Source organism: Eutrigla gurnardus (genome assembly GCF_963514095.1).
Source record: "Eutrigla gurnardus genome assembly, contig: SCAFFOLD_125, whole genome shotgun sequence".
NCBI lineage: Eukaryota > Metazoa > Chordata > Actinopteri > Perciformes > Triglidae > Eutrigla > Eutrigla gurnardus.
The window spans coordinates 16,466-37,882 of NW_028155453.1; the positions used below are offsets into that span (position 1 = coordinate 16,466).

The window sequence follows — 21,417 nt, forward strand, 5'->3', positions numbered from 1 at the left end:
TACCACTTCGGAGTTGGAGTTGGAGGCTCTTTTTGATGAGCTTCAGGCCGAAGAAGAGAGGGAGGCAGCTCAGTTGGAGGTTCCTCGGACACCTGAGCTAACCACGGCTCTAGTACATCGGGACCCTACCCAAGAGGACGATCACTTTGAGGAGTCCTTTGAGACCTTTACTTCGCCACAACCACAGAAGTTCAAGGTGTACAGACACGCCATTACCCAAAGGAAATTGACTGATTGGGACTTGGTGGTTCAGAAAAAGATACTCTTCATAGGGGACTCAAATCTCTGTAACTTACCGGACTATTTTAACAAGGACCTGCAAATAGACAGTTTTCCTGGAGCCCATTTCCGTCATGGACAGGCCCTTATGGAGAAGACTAAGGCCCCTGATGATCTCGTAGTGGAGAAAATAATCCTGTCCTTCGGCATCAATAGCAGGGCAAACAAATCTAAAGAGACAACAGTAAAGAATGTGCAGGGAGCAATCAGGTCGACTCGACGGACGTTCCCGTATGCAGACATATGGATTCCCCTTGTTAATTTCTCCCCGGTGCTTCCTGCTGAGGAAAGGGAGAACCTAGAGACACTCAATGATCACATCAAGAGGAACATGGCACATATTCCTCTCCTGCCTGAAACCAAGTTTCAGACGGCGGCGGATGATATACATTGGACAGAGGAGACGGGAAGTGCCATGTTTGATCATTGGATGACCTTTTTAAACTCCAGCTCCCCTTAAGTCTTGAAGAAGAGGGGTTGGAGGGAGTACAGTCCCTTCAGGCTCGTGAAGTTGTGGTCTTAGCAAAACATTTTCATCTTTCTAGACCACAACATACCCTTTTGAGCAAGGGCTTGTCGTTTATTCCGACTCTTGGCATAGGCAGACATCAAAAAACACAATTACAATTGGATATTCAAAATTATCACCGGAAAATTAAATTGGCCACCTACTTCAGAAATTCAAACCAAAAGCAAAAATTACCTTTTGTGGGACCCTCAACCTGGACACCACCATTGCAAGACTTACCAATCGAGACTAAAAATTTAATTCATAAAGATTTGGCAGAATTTAAAAAGCATTACAAAACAGTCCTAGAAAAATACAATATTTCGTCAAATGAAGCAAAGGCCTTGCGTGAATTAAAAAATACTAAACATATAGTCATTAAGCCAGCTGACAAGGGCTCAGCGATTGTAATCCTAAGTAGAGATCAATATGTACTAGAGGTGGAACGACAGTTAAATGATGCAGAATATTACAAACAATTGGAAAAACCTATTTACATGGATACTGTCCCCATGATTGCTAAAATTGTTGACACGTTAAAAAAGACTAAAATTATTAATTCGAAACAGAGACAATATTTAATCGGGAACTTACAACCAAGAGAAAGGAGATTCTATATTCTACCTAAAATTCATAAAAGTCCGGAAAAATGGACAATTCCATATGAAATTCCCCCAGGAAGACCGATAGTTTCGGATTGTGGAAGCGAGACGTATTTCACGGCCGAATTCCTGGACTATTATTTAAATCCCTTGTCTACCAAACACCCTGCCTATGTCAGAGACACATATCATTTCATTGAACTAGTCAAAAATATAAGGATTCCGTCAGACTACTATTTTTTCTCCATGGACGTGGAAAGTCTTTATACCAACATTCCAATTGAAGCTGGCATTCAATGTGTGAAAAATATATTCGAGAAATACCCTGACCCAAAGCGGCCCGACGCAGAACTCTTGAAACTTTTAGAGATTAATTTAACCCGAAATGATTTTATGTTTAACAACAAATATTATTTACAGATCAAAGGGACGGCTATGGGCAAGAAGTTTGCCCCGGCCTATGCCAACATTTTCATGGCCGACTGGGAGGAAAAAGCGTTTTTGAAATGTAAACAGAAACCAGCATTTTATTTACGGTATTTAGATGACATATGGGGAATCTGGACGGGATCCAAAGACGAATTTGAGGAGTTTGTGGAGGCCTTAAATTCCCATGATCCATCAATAAGACTCAAAACAGAACTGGACAAACAATCAATTAATTTTTTAGACACTACAGTTTTCAAAGGACAAGATTTCTTAACTAATTCCAAATTGGATATTAAAGTCTACTTTAAATGTACAGACACACATGCGTTATTGCATAAAAAAAGTTTTCACCCAACACATACCTTCAAAGGGATAGTAAAGTCACAAATCCTTAGGTTTAAACGTATTTGTACACGTGACGAGCATTTCAGAAAAGCAGTGAGAGTATTGTTCAGGGCCTTACGAAAACGAGGCTACTCTAGACCCTTTTTGAGGCGCTGTTTTAAGACCTTTCCAATCAGCAAGGAAAGGGATCATGGAAATTTAATTCCTCTCATTACGACTTTTTCTTCGCCAAGTAAGGTGATTAACAGAAAACTTAAGACTAACTTTGAGGAGGTCCTTGGACCTGGAGAAACAATTCCGAACTCAACAGTTATATCGGCTTACAGAAGGAACAAAAATTTAAACGACCTTCTTGTTCGAGCCAAGCTACCGTCTTTGGCAGTAGAAAAGACACAGAAGTTAGACGCACAGTTCTCTAGATTGAAGTTCATAAAAAATAATAGAGAAAAGACTTTGATTAAAATCGAACAAGGTTTTAGTCCAAGAACAAAAAATTGTGTTTATGTCATTTATTGTGTTAAATGTGGTGTCAAGTACGTTGGTGAAACGAAAAACACCTTGTCCACACGTATTGTTCAACACAGGTATAACATTACCAACAAAAAAGAAGTTGACACGCCTTTGGTTAAACATTTTTTAGATCATGGCTTAGCATCTGTACGAGTGGCTGGTCTTCAAAAGGACATTAACTGGACGGATTGGGAACGAAAAAAGAGGGAAAGGCATTGGATCTTCATGTTGGGTACTAGGGAACCTTTTGGGTTGAATGTCAAATACAAATGACGACAGCCCTAAACTTAGCCCCTACCCAACACCGGGCCCTAACCCTAACTATACTTTTTGCCCTATTCCTACCCTAAACTCTTGTCCTAACCCTAACGTTACCCTTGGTTAAACATAATCTTAGCCCTTCTTAGCCCTTGCCTAAACCTAATTATTACAACCTTGCCTAAACCTAACCTTAGCCCTTCTACTAATTCTATTACAACCCTAATCTATGACAATCCTAAATCTAACCTTGACCTGACCTTTACTCTAACCCTAACCACTATAACCCTTGCCTAAACCTAATTCTAACTCCTAAAATAATTTTAACCCTAACCCGAACTATAGTCCTAACCCTAATTGGTTTTATCACTATGGGATAATTTTAATTTAATTTAAAATACATTAAAAACTTCATTATCTATATATTTGGCAATTTTAGGGTTAAAAAATCTAATTCGGCAATGATGGGGTTAAAAATGTAATTTAAAATACATTAAAAACTTCATTTTCTATATTGGGCATTTTTAGTTTTTAAAAAAAATCTAATTTGGCAATGATGGGGTTAAAAACATTTAAAAACAGTTAAAAAGGGTTAATTAATTCATAAATATATAATTACAATAGAGTATATACATAGTAACATGGGCAAATGCAATTGGCAATACAATTCATATGGAAGGGACGGAACTAAAAGCATACTGCTTTAATACATGGTTCTCTAAGGGCAAAATTACGTACGAAGACGGAGGGTATAAAAGGAGGAGCCTCATAGGAGAGCTCATTCCAGCCTTGACCAGCGACAGATGCAGTCCTCATTCAGCAGACTCTCTGACAAGCTAGCCAACGCAGTTTTCAGTGTGCCATTACCTGAAGAAGACCTTCTTAGGTCGAAACGTTGTATTTTTTCTTTGGCACACCTTCCTTAGTTATTTATTATCGAAAACAACTTGATTTCATTTAAAAAACAATTTTATTTAATTGAAAACAATTTTATTTCATAAACATCAACAACAATTTAAGAACTTTTTATTTTCAACAGCTTCCTTTTTGTGGAGGAAGACACCGTATTTTTTCTTTGGCTTACTTACCTTAGTTATTTAGTAAAAACAATTTGATTTTATGTAAAAACAATTTTATTTCATTGAAAACAATTTTATTTCATAAACATCAACAACAATTTAAGAACTTTTTATTTTCAACAGCTTCCTTTTGTGGAGGAAGACACCGTATTTTTTCTTTGGCTCACTTACCTTAGTTATTTAGTAAAAACAATTTGATTTTATGTAAAAACAATTTTATTTCATTGAAAACAATTTGATTTCATAAATATCAACAATAATTCAAGAACCTTTTATTTTTCAACAGCTTCCTTTTTGTGGAGGAAGATTTTTTCAGTTTCTCTTTATTAAAAACGATAAAAACAACAACAAAAAAATTAAAAAATAAATTAATACTTTTAAAAAAATTGGAAAGAGATGGAGGATTGGACCGAGGTGCGGTACGGCCGTAGGCGCCGTCGCCCTCGCCAGCCCCCCTGGGACCAGGGCTATGGACGGTCTGAAGGGTGGAAGGACCGAGCACCCACCTTCTCCAACCGGAGGGGGTTTCAGGACCCCTACTCCAACCGGAGGGGGTATCAAGACCCCTACCCTAGCCGGCGAGCGCCTCCCCCTAAGACTGCCCAATACTCTGGCCCCCGATACCGCTCCTATGCGACAGCGGTCCGCCAAGGTCGCCCCAGATCAAACCGGAGATGGAACGCTCCACGGGACAATAGATCTGAGGTTAGGCGGGAACCAGCGGACCCCCAATTCGGAAAACTGGTGCGGAAATTGCATGAGGTAATCAAGATGGTTCACCACCTGCAGAATGTTGCTTGCAAACCGGGGAAGTCACAGCCCCGCATGATCTCCCGGATGGTTGAGATCCTTTCAGGAATGATCAAACCTGCGGTTCCCACAGTCCGCACAACGGATGCTATCACTGGGAACGCCAAACAGTGGGGCCATACCACCTGCCAGGTGCTGATGGAGCACTACGAAGTAGGCCTTGAGAAAACTCTGGAGGAAGTTTCTGGTCTTCTCACCCCAGAATGGAAGACAGCCTTTGAGGTGGCCACGCGTTGGGCGAAGAAAAACCTTCCGCGCATCACGCAGGAAGTGATCGACCACGCTGAGGCCACGATCATGGCGAGGACTGCCACAGAACCGGCACAGGTGCAGGATGCACAGCCAGTAATGGCTCCACCGCCGTTAGTGGTTACACGCCAGACTACGGCGACGATCCAGACGACGGTCCAGACCCGGAGTCGGCAGCAACTTACGACTAAGACTTCAGTGGCAACAATGACAGAGACCGACCAGGCGGACAGAGAGCCGGACTGGCATGACTGTTCTCCACGGAGAGACCGTCCGCGGGAGCGTAGAGAAGTCCGGAGGAATTTAAGGAGCACCAGAGGGGATGCCTTAATTGAAGATGATCCTCTCCAGGATAGAGTGGTGGAGTCCTTGGAGGATTTGGGCATTCTACGAGCCCCTACCCGTACCACTTCGGAGTTGGAGTTGGAGGCTCTTTTTGATGAGCTTCAGGCCGAAGAAGAGAGGGAGGCAGCTCAGTTGGAGGTTCCTCGGACACCTGAGCTAACCACGGCTCTAGTACATCGGGACCCTACCCAAGAGGACGATCACTTTGAGGAGTCCTTTGAGACCTTTACTTCGCCACAACCACAGAAGTTCAAGGTGTACAGACACGCCATTACCCAAAGGAAATTGACTGATTGGGACTTGGTGGTTCAGAAAAAGATACTCTTCATAGGGGACTCAAATCTCTGTAACTTACCGGACTATTTTAACAAGGACCTGCAAATAGACAGTTTTCCTGGAGCCCATTTCCGTCATGGACAGGCCCTTATGGAGAAGACTAAGGCCCCTGATGATCTCGTAGTGGAGAAAATAATCCTGTCCTTCGGCATCAATAGCAGGGCAAACAAATCTAAAGAGACAACAGTAAAGAATGTGCAGGGAGCAATCAGGTCGACTCGACGGACGTTCCCGTATGCAGACATATGGATTCCCCTTGTTAATTTCTCCCCGGTGCTTCCTGCTGAGGAAAGGGAGAACCTAGAGACACTCAATGATCACATCAAGAGGAACATGGCACATATTCCTCTCCTGCCTGAAACCAAGTTTCAGACGGCGGCGGATGATATACATTGGACAGAGGAGACGGGAAGTGCCATGTTTGATCATTGGATGACCTTTTTAAACTCCAGCTCCCCTTAAGTCTTGAAGAAGAGGGGTTGGAGGGAGTACAGTCCCTTCAGGCTCGTGAAGTTGTGGTCTTAGCAAAACATTTTCATCTTTCTAGACCACAACATACCCTTTTGAGCAAGGGCTTGTCGTTTATTCCGACTCTTGGCATAGGCAGACATCAAAAAACACAATTACAATTGGATATTCAAAATTATCACCGGAAAATTAAATTGGCCACCTACTTCAGAAATTCAAACCAAAAGCAAAAATTACCTTTTGTGGGACCCTCAACCTGGACACCACCATTGCAAGACTTACCAATCGAGACTAAAAATTTAATTCATAAAGATTTGGCAGAATTTAAAAAGCATTACAAAACAGTCCTAGAAAAATACAATATTTCGTCAAATGAAGCAAAGGCCTTGCGTGAATTAAAAAATACTAAACATATAGTCATTAAGCCAGCTGACAAGGGCTCAGCGATTGTAATCCTAAGTAGAGATCAATATGTACTAGAGGTGGAACGACAGTTAAATGATGCAGAATATTACAAACAATTGGAAAAACCTATTTACATGGATACTGTCCCCATGATTGCTAAAATTGTTGACACGTTAAAAAAGACTAAAATTATTAATTCGAAACAGAGACAATATTTAATCGGGAACTTACAACCAAGAGAAAGGAGATTCTATATTCTACCTAAAATTCATAAAAGTCCGGAAAAATGGACAATTCCATATGAAATTCCCCCAGGAAGACCGATAGTTTCGGATTGTGGAAGCGAGACGTATTTCACGGCCGAATTCCTGGACTATTATTTAAATCCCTTGTCTACCAAACACCCTGCCTATGTCAGAGACACATATCATTTCATTGAACTAGTCAAAAATATAAGGATTCCGTCAGACTACTATTTTTTCTCCATGGACGTGGAAAGTCTTTATACCAACATTCCAATTGAAGCTGGCATTCAATGTGTGAAAAATATATTCGAGAAATACCCTGACCCAAAGCGGCCCGACGCAGAACTCTTGAAACTTTTAGAGATTAATTTAACCCGAAATGATTTTATGTTTAACAACAAATATTATTTACAGATCAAAGGGACGGCTATGGGCAAGAAGTTTGCCCCGGCCTATGCCAACATTTTCATGGCCGACTGGGAGGAAAAAGCGTTTTTGAAATGTAAACAGAAACCAGCATTTTATTTACGGTATTTAGATGACATATGGGGAATCTGGACGGGATCCAAAGACGAATTTGAGGAGTTTGTGGAGGCCTTAAATTCCCATGATCCATCAATAAGACTCAAAACAGAACTGGACAAACAATCAATTAATTTTTTAGACACTACAGTTTTCAAAGGACAAGATTTCTTAACTAATTCCAAATTGGATATTAAAGTCTACTTTAAATGTACAGACACACATGCGTTATTGCATAAAAAAAGTTTTCACCCAACACATACCTTCAAAGGGATAGTAAAGTCACAAATCCTTAGGTTTAAACGTATTTGTACACGTGACGAGCATTTCAGAAAAGCAGTGAGAGTATTGTTCAGGGCCTTACGAAAACGAGGCTACTCTAGACCCTTTTTGAGGCGCTGTTTTAAGACCTTTCCAATCAGCAAGGAAAGGGATCATGGAAATTTAATTCCTCTCATTACGACTTTTTCTTCGCCAAGTAAGGTGATTAACAGAAAACTTAAGACTAACTTTGAGGAGGTCCTTGGACCTGGAGAAACAATTCCGAACTCAACAGTTATATCGGCTTACAGAAGGAACAAAAATTTAAACGACCTTCTTGTTCGAGCCAAGCTACCGTCTTTGGCAGTAGAAAAGACACAGAAGTTAGACGCACAGTTCTCTAGATTGAAGTTCATAAAAAATAATAGAGAAAAGACTTTGATTAAAATCGAACAAGGTTTTAGTCCAAGAACAAAAAATTGTGTTTATGTCATTTATTGTGTTAAATGTGGTGTCAAGTACGTTGGTGAAACGAAAAACACCTTGTCCACACGTATTGTTCAACACAGGTATAACATTACCAACAAAAAAGAAGTTGACACGCCTTTGGTTAAACATTTTTTAGATCATGGCTTAGCATCTGTACGAGTGGCTGGTCTTCAAAAGGACATTAACTGGACGGATTGGGAACGAAAAAAGAGGGAAAGGCATTGGATCTTCATGTTGGGTACTAGGGAACCTTTTGGGTTGAATGTCAAATACAAATGACGACAGCCCTAAACTTAGCCCCTACCCAACACCGGGCCCTAACCCTAACTATACTTTTTGCCCTATTCCTACCCTAAACTCTTGTCCTAACCCTAACGTTACCCTTGGTTAAACATAATCTTAGCCCTTCTTAGCCCTTGCCTAAACCTAATTATTACAACCTTGCCTAAACCTAACCTTAGCCCTTCTACTAATTCTATTACAACCCTAATCTATGACAATCCTAAATCTAACCTTGACCTGACCTTTACTCTAACCCTAACCACTATAACCCTTGCCTAAACCTAATTCTAACTCCTAAAATAATTTTAACCCTAACCCGAACTATAGTCCTAACCCTAATTGGTTTTATCACTATGGGATAATTTTAATTTAATTTAAAATACATTAAAAACTTCATTATCTATATATTTGGCAATTTTAGGGTTAAAAAATCTAATTCGGCAATGATGGGGTTAAAAATGTAATTTAAAATACATTAAAAACTTCATTTTCTATATTGGGCATTTTTAGTTTTTAAAAAAAATCTAATTTGGCAATGATGGGGTTAAAAACATTTAAAAACAGTTAAAAAGGGTTAATTAATTCATAAATATATAATTACAATAGAGTATATACATAGTAACATGGGCAAATGCAATTGGCAATACAATTCATATGGAAGGGACGGAACTAAAAGCATACTGCTTTAATACATGGTTCTCTAAGGGCAAAATTACGTACGAAGACGGAGGGTATAAAAGGAGGAGCCTCATAGGAGAGCTCATTCCAGCCTTGACCAGCGACAGATGCAGTCCTCATTCAGCAGACTCTCTGACAAGCTAGCCAACGCAGTTTTCAGTGTGCCATTACCTGAAGAAGACCTTCTTAGGTCGAAACGTTGTATTTTTTCTTTGGCACACCTTCCTTAGTTATTTATTATCGAAAACAACTTGATTTCATTTAAAAAACAATTTTATTTAATTGAAAACAATTTTATTTCATAAACATCAACAACAATTTAAGAACTTTTTATTTTCAACAGCTTCCTTTTTGTGGAGGAAGACACCGTATTTTTTCTTTGGCTCACTTACCTTAGTTATTTAGTAAAAACAATTTGATTTTATGTAAAAACAATTTTATTTCATTGAAAACAATTTTATTTCATAAACATCAACAACAATTTAAGAACTTTTTATTTTCAACAGCTTCCTTTTTGTGGAGGAAGACACCGTATTTTTTCTTTGGCTCACTTACCTTAGTTATTTAGTAAAAACAATTTGATTTTATGTAAAAACAATTTTATTTCATTGAAAACAATTTGATTTCATAAATATCAACAATAATTCAAGAACCTTTTATTTTTCAACAGCTTCCTTTTTGTGGAGGAAGATTTTTTCAGTTTCTCTTTATTAAAAACGATAAAAACAACAACAAAAAAATTAAAAAATAAATTAATACTTTTAAAAAAATTGGAAAGAGATGGAGGATTGGACCGAGGTGCGGTACGGCCGTAGGCGCCGTCGCCCTCGCCAGCCCCCCTGGGACCAGGGCTATGGACGGTCTGAAGGGTGGAAGGACCGAGCACCCACCTTCTCCAACCGGAGGGGGTTTCAGGACCCCTACTCCAACCGGAGGGGGTATCAAGACCCCTACCCTAACCCTAACCCTAACCCTAACCCTAACCCTAACCCTAAAACTACAAAAAAATGGAAAAACCAAAATACAAAAACAAATAAGTTTTATTTTTATTTTATGGAAATCCTCCTGAAGAGCGCTTTTAGTTGTTTGATTTTTAAGACAAATGGTTCTAAATTAAAGCCAAGTTAAGACTAAATTAGTTTTTTATTTTATGAAAGCCCAATTTTGGAGGCAAGAGGGACCAGGGGGACTTGGACTCAAGGTATAAGATGGACCGTGCATTTCCCGGACTCAGTGCCGGTTTCTTTACCCTCCCCCTAACCAGCCAGAGCCTCCCTTGGGTTCATTGTCCCTCTCCCCGATTGCTACATATCCCACCCACTCTACCCAGACCCTATTTTAATTTGGCTAACCCCAACCCTTAACCCCACCCCTGCCCTATAACCTTACCTTAACCAACCCCTTTCTGTAGCCCTAACCCTAACATAGCCCCCTTGTGGCAATTAACCTTGGGCCTAGACGTTTTCCTAACCCCAATCTCTGTCCCCCAAACCCCTAATTATTAAACCCCAATAATTCCAGTGGATGGACCAAATAGGCAAAATTCCCACTGAGGTACTGGTTATTTATTAAAGGATGAGTCACCGTGAGGACGGGTAGGAAGGGACCAGGTTAAACTAAATTAAATAATATTGAGGGTAAATATATCTAATTGGAGAAAGGGTTAAAAACATATGGGATTGGAAAAAGGAAAGGAAGAAAGGATGAAGGGTTTATGCACATAAATAATTGGAGTCAAAGGACAACGGGTCAAAAACATAATTTATTGAATATTTGAAAACAATTGGACATTTTATTCGGCATACATAGGGTTAAAAACAATGACAAACATAAATTATTGACACATTAAAAACATATACTTACCATACTTACCTTATTTCAAATTGAAAAGACTTCGAAAGAAATTCAACAGCTTCGAAGATATGCAAATTCATTTCGTACGGGAGAGTATAAAAGGGGAAGCAGGGAATACGACGCTCATTTGGCATTGAGCATTCGAAAGAGCAACAACTTGCCTGTGTGTCTGGGCCTGATGAAGACCCAAATAGGGTCGAAACGTAGCCCACTGCAGACACACAAGAACTATGATCATCACTATTAAAGCCTAACTCAAAAAGAAAACTACAAAAAAATGGAAAAACCAAAATACAAAAACAAATAAGTTTTATTTTTATTTTATGGAAATCCTCCTGAAGAGCGCTTTTAGTTGTTTGATTTTTAAGACAAATGGTTCTAAATTAAAGCCAAGTTAAGACTAAATTAGTTTTTTATTTTATGAAAGCCCAATTTTGGAGGCAAGAGGGACCAGGGGGACTTGGACTCAAGGTATAAGATGGACCGTGCATTTCCCGGACTCAGTGCCGGTTTCTTTACCCTCCCCCTAACCAGCCAGAGCCTCCCTTGGGTTCATTGTCCCTCTCCCCGATTGCTACATATCCCACCCACTCTACCCAGACCCTATTTTAATTTGGCTAACCCCAACCCTTAACCCCACCCCTGCCCTATAACCTTACCTTAACCAACCCCTTTCTGTAGCCCTAACCCTAACATAGCCCCCTTGTGGCAATTAACCTTGGGCCTAGACGTTTTCCTAACCCCAATCTCTGTCCCCCAAACCCCTAATTATTAAACCCCAATAATTCCAGTGGATGGACCAAATAGGCAAAATTCCCACTGAGGTACTGGTTATTTATTAAAGGATGAGTCACCGTGAGGACGGGTAGGAAGGGACCAGGTTAAACTAAATTAAATAATATTGAGGGTAAATATATCTAATTGGAGAAAGGGTTAAAAACATATGGGATTGGAAAAAGGAAAGGAAGAAAGGATGAAGGGTTTATGCACATAAATAATTGGAGTCAAAGGACAACGGGTCAAAAACATAATTTATTGAATATTTGAAAACAATTGGACATTTTATTCGGCATACATAGGGTTAAAAACAATGACAAACATAAATTATTGACACATTAAAAACATATACTTACCATACTTACCTTATTTCAAATTGAAAAGACTTCGAAAGAAATTCAACAGCTTCGAAGATATGCAAATTCATTTCGTACGGGAGAGTATAAAAGGGGAAGCAGGGAATACGACGCTCATTTGGCATTGAGCATTCGAAAGAGCAACAACTTGCCTGTGTGTCTGGGCCTGATGAAGACCCAAATAGGGTCGAAACGTAGCCCACTGCAGACACACAAGAACTATGATCATCACTATTAAAGCCTAACTCAAAAAGAAAACTACAAAAAAATGGAAAAACCAAAATACAAAAACAAATAAGTTTTATTTTTATTTTATGGAAATCCTCCTGAAGAGCGCTTTTAGTTGTTTGATTTTTAAGACAAATGGTTCTAAATTAAAGCCAAGTTAAGACTAAATTAGTTTTTTATTTTATGAAAGCCCAATTTTGGAGGCAAGAGGGACCAGGGGGACTTGGACTCAAGGTATAAGATGGACCGTGCATTTCCCGGACTCAGTGCCGGTTTCTTTACCCTCCCCCTAACCAGCCAGAGCCTCCCTTGGGTTCATTGTCCCTCTCCCCGATTGCTACATATCCCACCCACTCTACCCAGACCCTATTTTAATTTGGCTAACCCCAACCCTTAACCCCACCCCTGCCCTATAACCTTACCTTAACCAACCCCTTTCTGTAGCCCTAACCCTAACATAGCCCCCTTGTGGCAATTAACCTTGGGCCTAGACGTTTTCCTAACCCCAATCTCTGTCCCCCAAACCCCTAATTATTAAACCCCAATAATTCCAGTGGATGGACCAAATAGGCAAAATTCCCACTGAGGTACTGGTTATTTATTAAAGGATGAGTCACCGTGAGGACGGGTAGGAAGGGACCAGGTTAAACTAAATTAAATAATATTGAGGGTAAATATATCTAATTGGAGAAAGGGTTAAAAACATATGGGATTGGAAAAAGGAAAGGAAGAAAGGATGAAGGGTTTATGCACATAAATAATTGGAGTCAAAGGACAACGGGTCAAAAACATAATTTATTGAATATTTGAAAACAATTGGACATTTTATTCGGCATACATAGGGTTAAAAACAATGACAAACATAAATTATTGACACATTAAAAACATATACTTACCATACTTACCTTATTTCAAATTGAAAAGACTTCGAAAGAAATTCAACAGCTTCGAAGATATGCAAATTCATTTCGTACGGGAGAGTATAAAAGGGGAAGCAGGGAATACGACGCTCATTTGGCATTGAGCATTCGAAAGAGCAACAACTTGCCTGTGTGTCTGGGCCTGATGAAGACCCAAATAGGGTCGAAACGTAGCCCACTGCAGACACACAAGAACTATGATCATCACTATTAAAGCCTAACTCAAAAAGAAAACTACAAAAAAATGGAAAAACCAAAATACAAAAACAAATAAGTTTTATTTTTATTTTATGGAAATCCTCCTGAAGAGCGCTTTTAGTTGTTTGATTTTTAAGACAAATGGTTCTAAATTAAAGCCAAGTTAAGACTAAATTAGTTTTTTATTTTATGAAAGCCCAATTTTGGAGGCAAGAGGGACCAGGGGGACTTGGACTCAAGGTATAAGATGGACCGTGCATTTCCCGGACTCAGTGCCGGTTTCTTTACCCTCCCCCTAACCAGCCAGAGCCTCCCTTGGGTTCATTGTCCCTCTCCCCGATTGCTACATATCCCACCCACTCTACCCAGACCCTATTTTAATTTGGCTAACCCCAACCCTTAACCCCACCCCTGCCCTATAACCTTACCTTAACCAACCCCTTTCTGTAGCCCTAACCCTAACATAGCCCCCTTGTGGCAATTAACCTTGGGCCTAGACGTTTTCCTAACCCCAATCTCTGTCCCCCAAACCCCTAATTATTAAACCCCAATAATTCCAGTGGATGGACCAAATAGGCAAAATTCCCACTGAGGTACTGGTTATTTATTAAAGGATGAGTCACCGTGAGGACGGGTAGGAAGGGACCAGGTTAAACTAAATTAAATAATATTGAGGGTAAATATATCTAATTGGAGAAAGGGTTAAAAACATATGGGATTGGAAAAAGGAAAGGAAGAAAGGATGAAGGGTTTATGCACATAAATAATTGGAGTCAAAGGACAACGGGTCAAAAACATAATTTATTGAATATTTGAAAACAATTGGACATTTTATTCGGCATACATAGGGTTAAAAACAATGACAAACATAAATTATTGACACATTAAAAACATATACTTACCATACTTACCTTATTTCAAATTGAAAAGACTTCGAAAGAAATTCAACAGCTTCGAAGATATGCAAATTCATTTCGTACGGGAGAGTATAAAAGGGGAAGCAGGGAATACGACGCTCATTTGGCATTGAGCATTCGAAAGAGCAACAACTTGCCTGTGTGTCTGGGCCTGATGAAGACCCAAATAGGGTCGAAACGTAGCCCACTGCAGACACACAAGAACTATGATCATCACTATTAAAGCCTAACTCAAAAAGAAAACTACAAAAAAATGGAAAAACCAAAATACAAAAACAAATAAGTTTTATTTTTATTTTATGGAAATCCTCCTGAAGAGCGCTTTTAGTTGTTTGATTTTTAAGACAAATGGTTCTAAATTAAAGCCAAGTTAAGACTAAATTAGTTTTTTATTTTATGAAAGCCCAATTTTGGAGGCAAGAGGGACCAGGGGGACTTGGACTCAAGGTATAAGATGGACCGTGCATTTCCCGGACTCAGTGCCGGTTTCTTTACCCTCCCCCTAACCAGCCAGAGCCTCCCTTGGGTTCATTGTCCCTCTCCCCGATTGCTACATATCCCACCCACTCTACCCAGACCCTATTTTAATTTGGCTAACCCCAACCCTTAACCCCACCCCTGCCCTATAACCTTACCTTAACCAACCCCTTTCTGTAGCCCTAACCCTAACATAGCCCCCTTGTGGCAATTAACCTTGGGCCTAGACGTTTTCCTAACCCCAATCTCTGTCCCCCAAACCCCTAATTATTAAACCCCAATAATTCCAGTGGATGGACCAAATAGGCAAAATTCCCACTGAGGTACTGGTTATTTATTAAAGGATGAGTCACCGTGAGGACGGGTAGGAAGGGACCAGGTTAAACTAAATTAAATAATATTGAGGGTAAATATATCTAATTGGAGAAAGGGTTAAAAACATATGGGATTGGAAAAAGGAAAGGAAGAAAGGATGAAGGGTTTATGCACATAAATAATTGGAGTCAAAGGACAACGGGTCAAAAACATAATTTATTGAATATTTGAAAACAATTGGACATTTTATTCGGCATACATAGGGTTAAAAACAATGACAAACATAAATTATTGACACATTAAAAACATATACTTACCATACTTACCTTATTTCAAATTGAAAAGACTTCGAAAGAAATTCAACAGCTTCGAAGATATGCAAATTCATTTCGTACGGGAGAGTATAAAAGGGGAAGCAGGGAATACGACGCTCATTTGGCATTGAGCATTCGAAAGAGCAACAACTTGCCTGTGTGTCTGGGCCTGATGAAGACCCAAATAGGGTCGAAACGTAGCCCACTGCAGACACACAAGAACTATGATCATCACTATTAAAGCCTAACTCAAAAAGAAAACTACAAAAAAATGGAAAAACCAAAATACAAAAACAAATAAGTTTTATTTTTATTTTATGGAAATCCTCCTGAAGAGCGCTTTTAGTTGTTTGATTTTTAAGACAAATGGTTCTAAATTAAAGCCAAGTTAAGACTAAATTAGTTTTTTATTTTATGAAAGCCCAATTTTGGAGGCAAGAGGGACCAGGGGGACTTGGACTCAAGGTATAAGATGGACCGTGCATTTCCCGGACTCAGTGCCGGTTTCTTTACCCTCCCCCTAACCAGCCAGAGCCTCCCTTGGGTTCATTGTCCCTCTCCCCGATTGCTACATATCCCACCCACTCTACCCAGACCCTATTTTAATTTGGCTAACCCCAACCCTTAACCCCACCCCTGCCCTATAACCTTACCTTAACCAACCCCTTTCTGTAGCCCTAACCCTAACATAGCCCCCTTGTGGCAATTAACCTTGGGCCTAGACGTTTTCCTAACCCCAATCTCTGTCCCCCAAACCCCTAATTATTAAACCCCAATAATTCCAGTGGATGGACCAAATAGGCAAAATTCCCACTGAGGTACTGGTTATTTATTAAAGGATGAGTCACCGTGAGGACGGGTAGGAAGGGACCAGGTTAAACTAAATTAAATAATATTGAGGGTAAATATATCTAATTGGAGAAAGGGTTAAAAACATATGGGATTGGAAAAAGGAAAGGAAGAAAGGATGAAGGGTTTATGCACATAAATAATTGGAGTCAAAGGACAACGGGTCAAAAACATAATTTATTGAATATTTGAAAACAATTGGACATTTTATTCGGCATACATAGGGTTAAAAACAATGACAAACATAAATTATTGACACATTAAAAACATATACTTACCATACTTACCTTATTTCAAATTGAAAAGACTTCGAAAGAAATTCAACAGCTTCGAAGATATGCAAATTCATTTCGTACGGGAGAGTATAAAAGGGGAAGCAGGGAATACGACGCTCATTTGGCATTGAGCATTCGAAAGAGCAACAACTTGCCTGTGTGTCTGGGCCTGATGAAGACCCAAATAGGGTCGAAACGTAGCCCACTGCAGACACACAAGAACTATGATCATCACTATTAAAGCCTAACTCAAAAAGAAAACTACAAAAAAATGGAAAAACCAAAATACAAAAACAAATAAGTTTTATTTTTATTTTATGGAAATCCTCCTGAAGAGCGCTTTTAGTTGTTTGATTTTTAAGACAAATGGTTCTAAATTAAAGCCAAGTTAAGACTAAATTAGTTTTTTATTTTATGAAAGCCCAATTTTGGAGGCAAGAGGGACCAGGGGGACTTGGACTCAAGGTATAAGATGGACCGTGCATTTCCCGGACTCAGTGCCGGTTTCTTTACCCTCCCCCTAACCAGCCAGAGCCTCCCTTGGGTTCATTGTCCCTCTCCCCGATTGCTACATATCCCACCCACTCTACCCAGACCCTATTTTAATTTGGCTAACCCCAACCCTTAACCCCACCCCTGCCCTATAACCTTACCTTAACCAACCCCTTTCTGTAGCCCTAACCCTAACATAGCCCCCTTGTGGCAATTAACCTTGGGCCTAGACGTTTTCCTAACCCCAATCTCTGTCCCCCAAACCCCTAATTATTAAACCCCAATAATTCCAGTGGATGGACCAAATAGGCAAAATTCCCACTGAGGTACTGGTTATTTATTAAAGGATGAGTCACCGTGAGGACGGGTAGGAAGGGACCAGGTTAAACTAAATTAAATAATATTGAGGGTAAATATATCTAATTGGAGAAAGGGTTAAAAACATATGGGATTGGAAAAAGGAAAGGAAGAAAGGATGAAGGGTTTATGCACATAAATAATTGGAGTCAAAGGACAACGGGTCAAAAACATAATTTATTGAATATTTGAAAACAATTGGACATTTTATTCGGCATACATAGGGTTAAAAACAATGACAAACATAAATTATTGACACATTAAAAACATATACTTACCATACTTACCTTATTTCAAATTGAAAAGACTTCGAAAGAAATTCAACAGCTTCGAAGATATGCAAATTCATTTCGTACGGGAGAGTATAAAAGGGGAAGCAGGGAATACGACGCTCATTTGGCATTGAGCATTCGAAAGAGCAACAACTTGCCTGTGTGTCTGGGCCTGATGAAGACCCAAATAGGGTCGAAACGTAGCCCACTGCAGACACACAAGAACTATGATCATCACTATTAAAGCCTAACTCAAAAAGAAAACTACAAAAAAATGGAAAAACCAAAATACAAAAACAAATAAGTTTTATTTTTATTTTATGGAAATCCTCCTGAAGAGCGCTTTTAGTTGTTTGATTTTTAAGACAAATGGTTCTAAATTAAAGCCAAGTTAAGACTAAATTAGTTTTTTATTTTATGAAAGCCCAATTTTGGAGGCAAGAGGGACCAGGGGGACTTGGACTCAAGGTATAAGATGGACCGTGCATTTCCCGGACTCAGTGCCGGTTTCTTTACCCTCCCCCTAACCAGCCAGAGCCTCCCTTGGGTTCATTGTCCCTCTCCCCGATTGCTACATATCCCACCCACTCTACCCAGACCCTATTTTAATTTGGCTAACCCCAACCCTTAACCCCACCCCTGCCCTATAACCTTACCTTAACCAACCCCTTTCTGTAGCCCTAACCCTAACATAGCCCCCTTGTGGCAATTAACCTTGGGCCTAGACGTTTTCCTAACCCCAATCTCTGTCCCCCAAACCCCTAATTATTAAACCCCAATAATTCCAGTGGATGGACCAAATAGGCAAAATTCCCACTGAGGTACTGGTTATTTATTAAAGGATGAGTCACCGTGAGGACGGGTAGGAAGGGACCAGGTTAAACTAAATTAAATAATATTGAGGGTAAATATATCTAATTGGAGAAAGGGTTAAAAACATATGGGATTGGAAAAAGGAAAGGAAGAAAGGATGAAGGGTTTATGCACATAAATAATTGGAGTCAAAGGACAACGGGTCAAAAACATAATTTATTGAATATTTGAAAACAATTGGACATTTTATTCGGCATACATAGGGTTAAAAACAATGACAAACATAAATTATTGACACATTAAAAACATATACTTACCATACTTACCTTATTTCAAATTGAAAAGACTTCGAAAGAAATTCAACAGCTTCGAAGATATGCAAATTCATTTCGTACGGGAGAGTATAAAAGGGGAAGCAGGGAATACGACGCTCATTTGGCATTGAGCATTCGAAAGAGCAACAACTTGCCTGTGTGTCTGGGCCTGATGAAGACCCAAATAGGGTCGAAACGTAGCCCACTGCAGACACACAAGAACTATGATCATCACTATTAAAGCCTAACTCAAAAAGAAAACTACAAAAAAATGGAAAAACCAAAATACAAAAACAAATAAGTTTTATTTTTATTTTATGGAAATCCTCCTGAAGAGCGCTTTTAGTTGTTTGATTTTTAAGACAAATGGTTCTAAATTAAAGCCAAGTTAAGACTAAATTAGTTTTTTATTTTATGAAAGCCCAATTTTGGAGGCAAGAGGGACCAGGGGGACTTGGACTCAAGGTATAAGATGGACCGTGCATTTCCCGGACTCAGTGCCGGTTTCTTTACCCTCCCCCTAACCAGCCAGAGCCTCCCTTGGGTTCATTGTCCCTCTCCCCGATTGCTACATATCCCACCCACTCTACCCAGACCCTATTTTAATTTGGCTAACCCCAACCCTTAACCCCACCCCTGCCCTATAACCTTACCTTAACCAACCCCTTTCTGTAGCCCTAACCCTAACATAGCCCCCTTGTGGCAATTAACCTTGGGCCTAGACGTTTTCCTAACCCCAATCTCTGTCCCCCAAACCCCTAATTATTAAACCCCAATAATTCCAGTGGATGGACCAAATAGGCAAAATTCCCACTGAGGTACTGGTTATTTATTAAAGGATGAGTCACCGTGAGGACGGGTAGGAAGGGACCAGGTTAAACTAAATTAAATAATATTGAGGGTAAATATATCTAATTGGAGAAAGGGTTAAAAACATATGGGATTGGAAAAAGGAAAGGAAGAAAGGATGAAGGGTTTATGCACATAAATAATTGGAGTCAAAGGACAACGGGTCAAAAACATAATTTATTGAATATTTGAAAACAATTGGACATTTTATTCGGCATACATAGGGTTAAAAACAATGACAAACATAAATTATTGACACATTAAAAACATATACTTACCATACTTACCTTATTTCAAATTGAAAAGACTTCGAAAGAAATTCAACAGCTTCGAAGATATGCAAATTCATTTCGTACGGGAGAGTATAAAAGGGGAAGCAGGGAATACGACGCTCATTTGGCATTGAGCATTCGAAAGAGCAACAACTTGCCTGTGTGTCTGGGCCTGATGAAGACCCAAATAGGGTCGAAACGTAGCCCACTGCAGACACACAAGAACTATGATCATCACTATTAAAGCCTAACTCAAAAAGAAAACTACAAAAAAATGGAAAAACCAAAATACAAAAACAAATAAGTTTTATTTTTATTTTATGGAAATCCTCCTGAAGAGCGCTTTTAGTTGTTTGATTTTTAAGACAAATGGTTCTAAATTAAAGCCAAGTTAAGACTAAATTAGTTTTTTATTTTATGAAAGCCCAATTTTGGAGGCAAGAGGGACCAGGGGGACTTGGACTCAAGGTATAAGATGGACCGTGCATTTCCCGGACTCAGTGCCGGTTTCTTTACCCTCCCCCTAACCAGCCAGAGCCTCCCTTGGGTTCATTGTCCCTCTCCCCGATTGCTACATATCCCACCCACTCTACCCAGACCCTATTTTAATTTGGCTAACCCCAACCCTTAACCCCACCCCTGCCCTATAACCTTACCTTAACCAACCCCTTTCTGTAGCCCTAACCCTAACATAGCCCCCTTGTGGCAATTAACCTTGGGCCTAGACGTTTTCCTAACCCCAATCTCTGTCCCCCAAACCCCTAATTATTAAACCCCAATAATTCCAGTGGATGGACCAAATAGGCAAAATTCCCACTGAGGTACTGGTTATTTATTAAAGGATGAGTCACCGTGAGGACGGGTAGGAAGGGACCAGGTTAAACTAAATTAAATAATATTGAGGGTAAATATATCTAATTGGAGAAAGGGTTAAAAACATATGGGATTGGAAAAAGGAAAGGAAGAAAGGATGAAGGGTTTATGCACATAAATAATTGGAGTCAAAGGACAACGGGTCAAAAACATAATTTATTGAATATTTGAAAACAATTGGACATTTTATTCGGCATACATAGGGTTAAAAACAATGACAAACATAAATTATTGACACATTAAAAACATATACTTACCATACTTACCTTATTTCAAATTGAAAAGACTTCGAAAGAAATTCAACAGCTTCGAAGATATGCAAATTCATTTCGTACGGGAGAGTATAAAAGGGGAAGCAGGGAATACGACGCTCATTTGGCATTGAGCATTCGAAAGAGCAACAACTTGCCTGTGTGTCTGGGCCTGATGAAGACCCAAATAGGGTCGAAACGTAGCCCACTGCAGACACACAAGAACTATGATCATCACTATTAAAGCCTAACTCAAAAAGAAAACTACAAAAAAATGGAAAAACCAAAATACAAAAACAAATAAGTTTTATTTTTATTTTATGGAAATCCTCCTGAAGAGCGCT

General features: G+C 39.5%; 1 long non-coding RNA gene across 1 annotated transcript; it reads right to left on the minus strand.

Annotated features, from left to right (window-relative positions):
- Positions 1 to 2,836: 2,836 nt before the first annotated feature.
- On the minus strand, positions 2,837 to 8,703 carry LOC311010275. The gene is made up of 3 exons (XR_014596757.1): positions 8,567 to 8,703; positions 3,124 to 3,230; positions 2,837 to 3,065 (listed from the first exon to the last, which is right to left on the minus strand). It is a non-coding gene; the product is annotated as an uncharacterized lncRNA (long non-coding RNA).
- Between the last annotated feature and the right edge of the window lie 12,714 nt (positions 8,704 to 21,417).